General features: G+C 43.3%; 1 long non-coding RNA gene across 1 annotated transcript; it reads left to right on the top strand.

The window, feature by feature from the left end:
• Nucleotides 1-364: 364 nt before the first annotated feature.
• Nucleotides 365-1,436, top strand: LOC123985162. The gene is made up of 5 exons (XR_006828619.1): nucleotides 365-506; nucleotides 578-658; nucleotides 752-826; nucleotides 903-980; nucleotides 1,062-1,436. It is a non-coding gene; the product is annotated as an uncharacterized LOC123985162 (long non-coding RNA).
• Nucleotides 1,437-4,160: the final 2,724 nt, after the last annotated feature.

Genomic DNA, 4,160 nt, shown 5'->3' with positions numbered 1-4,160 from the left:
ACCTACGTGTCTAAGCGGAGCACAGAGTCGCACAGCATAGCATATAAAGTACTAAAGGTTGCGCATGTAAGCTTTCATGTGCACGTACACACACACACACTCAGCAATCCCGTGTAATCTCAGCCCTCATCCTTGCCAAGATTATGTGAGAGGAGCTCAATTTAATGTTATTTGACGGATCTTTATAAACAACTCCCTGCTGATATATTTTTTTTAATGGTATGTATTTTACTATCATACATGTACAAAAATACCAGGAATGATATGCTAATGTGGCAGTATGCCCGCATGCCCACTGGTAAGTACACGTCACGCACCGGAGCCTTTAAAAGGAGGTCTCCTCACCTGAGTTGACCCATTTTGCCCGCCTCTGACGTCACACGTGTGTGGAAGCAGTGCTTGGGAGCGGTGCACGCGTTTGCCCGGCCTGAGCTGCTCCAAACTCAAACAGATCACGGTGTAGGCCCTAAGCCCGGTGATCTGCACCCATCTTGCGTGTTCCATCGGTGAGTACAGAGAAAATAAACCGTACTTTCATTCATCATCTCGTGTGTAATCGTTGCGTCTTGGTTTGTAGACACCTGGCACATGGGTGCATTCACGAGTCAACAGGGGTATCTCCCAGCTCGTACTGTGAACACAGTAAAACATTCAAACGGTGAGTAGCTTAACTGCCTGTCATCGCGTGGTATTTTATTTATAAAATTGTTCCACGCTAATCTACTGATTCTTTTGGACCTCCAATGCGCAGCGTGCATGCACGGCGCGGGTGCACGGGGCTCAGCATTGTATTCCCCAACCTGGTTCAATGTCTATTCTAAAACTGGTAAGCGTTCTTGTTGTGTTTTAATGTGCATTATTGGTTTTCGCAGTACATAAAGAGTAATTTTTATTACTTGTAGCGTGCGGCGGCTAGGCTGAGGCCTTAGTTGGTGCGCGCTCGTCTGCAGCGCGTGTGTGCGCATTCATTCTCAAATGCGGTGTGTATTTCTTTCTCCTATCTCTTTCTTGCTACATATGACTGGGACATTCCTTACATTATATTGTCTTCCAATTTATAGGCATTGACGTTGAACTTTTCCTCGCGGGTTTCCCCTTCTTTGATGGTCCTTACAAGTTTGACGGCCTTCCTCCTTCTCGTAATCCACCAAAGTAACTTCACGCCATCAGCTCATCATCCAGGTGGGATGCATAAACTGGGAATAGACTAACGGGTAGGACTGATTGTACCCATATTGGAACAGTTTTGCTGCTGCTGTTATTGGGACTGATATAGTCTACAGGTATTGGTTCTGTTAATCCCTTATGTGCTTTTATGTGGATGGATGAGTGTGTGTGTGTGTGTGTGTGTGTGAGGCCTATGTTTTATGTATTTAAAATAGATGAAGTATATTTTGACAAATTGAAAATTATAAATAAAGCTTTATATTTGTGGATGCATGTCTCTGTTCACTCAGTTCTAGGACCTGTTACACTGTCCTGTAGGATAGTGTTGGCGTAGTTATTCTTGCTTATTTGGTTCCCTAATAAAGGTATTTTTAGTTCTCTTCAGTTTGTAGGGACCTAATTCTAGTTTTGTTTATATTTAACCCCACCCTCGAGTCGCTACACTAAGACATCTGCAAAAGACATAATAATGTAAGCATCAAGCCCATGGATTTTTGGTTTGATAACTAGACAACAGTAGGTACAGTAAGGATTGAGTGGCTAGCACATGGTGTCATTAATGACAGATCGGTTAGCTTGAACAGGAGAGATGACGCAAGCACAATTATTAGGCAAGTATTTTGACAATGTCATAATTTTTACGCATATTTTCTAACTCCAAGCTGTATAAAGGTGAATGCTTATTGGATTTAAGCATATCAGGTGATGTGTATTTGTGTAATGAGAGAGGGTGTGGCCTAAGGAGATCAATACCCTTGTCAAGGTGTGCATAATTATTAGACAACTTATTTTCCTCAGGCCCAAATGGGCCAAAAAAGGATTTAACTGACACTGAAAAGTCAAATTGTAAAATGTCATTCAGACGGAGGCAACACTCTTAAATAGCTCAACGTTTGAGGTGAACGTTGAGACCTCCAGACAATCAAGCATTTTGTTGCAAACAGCTGGGGCACAATATTTGGCGACCCATTTAAGCATTTTGCAGAGAAATGATCATCCATTACGTTAAGACTCAGAAGGTGGATATTTCACAAGCATGGACCAGGTAAAGCAACAGTGAACACTCTGGTGCAGGTGCCGTTGAGGTACGTTAAGAGCCGCCCAAGTAAAGCTGATGTGTGGGAAACACTAATCAATCTGACTGGCCCACCCCGAAACATATAGTCTGGCCCCTGGTGACAACAGTTGGTGTGATTATTTGCAAATGGAAGAAACACAAAAGAACTGTTAATCTCCCTCGGTCTGGGGCTCCATGCAAGATCTCACCTCGTGGAGTTGCAATGATCATGAGAACGGTGAGGAATCAGTCCAGAACTACACCAGATGATCTCGTCAATGATCTCAAGGCAGCTGGGAACATAGGCACCAAGAAAGCAATCAGTAACACACTATGCCGTGAAGGACTGACATCCTGCAGTGCCCGCAAGGTCCCCCAGCTCAAGAAATGTAGAATGTACAGGCCGGTCTGAAGTTTGCCATTGAACATCTGAATGATTCAGAGGAGAACTGGGTGAAAGTGTTGTGGTCAGATGAGGCCAAAATCAAGCTCTTTGGCATCAACTCAACTTGCTGTGTTTGGAGAAGGAGGAATGCTGCCTATGACCCCAAGAATACCTTCCCCACTGTCAAACATGGAGGTGGAAACATTATGCTTTGGGGAGGGGGTTTATGCTAAGGGGACAGGACAACTTTACCGCATCAAAGGGACGATGGACGGGGCCATGTACCATCAAATCTTGGGGGAGATCCTCCTTCGCTCAGCCAGGGCATTGAAAAACGTGGATGGGTAATGCAGGACAATGACCCAAAACACATGGCCAATAAAAAACAAAGGAATGGCTCAAGAAGAAGCACATTAAGGTCTTGGAGTGGCCAAGCCAGTCTGCAGACCTTAATCCCATAGAAAATCTGCGGAGGGAGCTGAAGGTTCGCGTTGCCAGATGTTGTCCTCGAAACCTTAATGACTTAGATCTGCAAAGAGTGGGACAACATCCCTCCTGAGATGTGTCCAAACCTGGTGGCCAACTACAAGAAACATCTGACCTGATTGCCAACAATGGTTTTTCCACCAAGTACTAAGTCATGTTTTGCAGAGGGGCAAATACTTATTTCACTCAATAAAAAGCAAATCAATTTATAAAATTTTTGATGTGTTTTTCAGATTTTTCTCTCACTGTTCAAATAAACCTACCACTAAAATTAGACTGATAATTTCTTTGTCAGTGGGCAAATGTACAAAATCAGCAGGCGATCAAATATTTTTTCCCACACTGTATTATTAGAATGGATATAAAATAAACTAATTAAAATTAATACTATAAAGCAAAATGTGTAAATCAAGAATGCTGCCGATGAAGGGCATCCTCACCAGCTGAGCCACCGTGAATGTTTACCCACACACGTCATTCAAATGACAAAGGGGTTGAATTCCACTCAGTCTGACCTCTCCCTAGTGCCACCAGTCCTCTGTGCACCCATTACAGAACAGACTTAGTAAATTGAACTAATCATCTTTGATTAAGTACAGACTCTGGGCTTGTGATACAGCAAAGACAAAGGTCATTCTTCATAATATGATTTGACGTCGCAGCTTGAATTGCAGAGGCAGTGCGCCGTGGCAGCGCTTGTGAATGCACATGTCACGGGGGGTTAGGAGGGGAGCAGGGACAGTAATTGCACATCATTCATTTAGGAGGTTCTGAATACCGCCTGATTGTATAATGTGAATGCTTACTGGAAAGTTAGCACCATATGAGTGTAAATGTGCTCAGACGTGTGGTTTGGGCCTGAGCGAGCCATCATCTGGCTGAATGGACTTATTATACAAGGATTGCATTTGTCAGGATGTAACAAGCAGTCAAGGATGCAAGGAGAATTAGCATCTGCGGACATTCTTGGGAGTCATAATTCATGCATAAATCTTTATCTTTGTTTTGCCAAATCGTCAAGATTGTTGTGATTTCGCTGCATCAATATTCCATGGGTTTGTTTTT

This window comes from Micropterus dolomieu, linkage group LG16 (genome assembly GCF_021292245.1).
Source record: "Micropterus dolomieu isolate WLL.071019.BEF.003 ecotype Adirondacks linkage group LG16, ASM2129224v1, whole genome shotgun sequence".
Taxonomy (NCBI): Eukaryota; Metazoa; Chordata; class Actinopteri; order Centrarchiformes; family Centrarchidae; genus Micropterus; species Micropterus dolomieu.
This window is presented reverse-complemented; position numbering and strand designations above follow the sequence as displayed.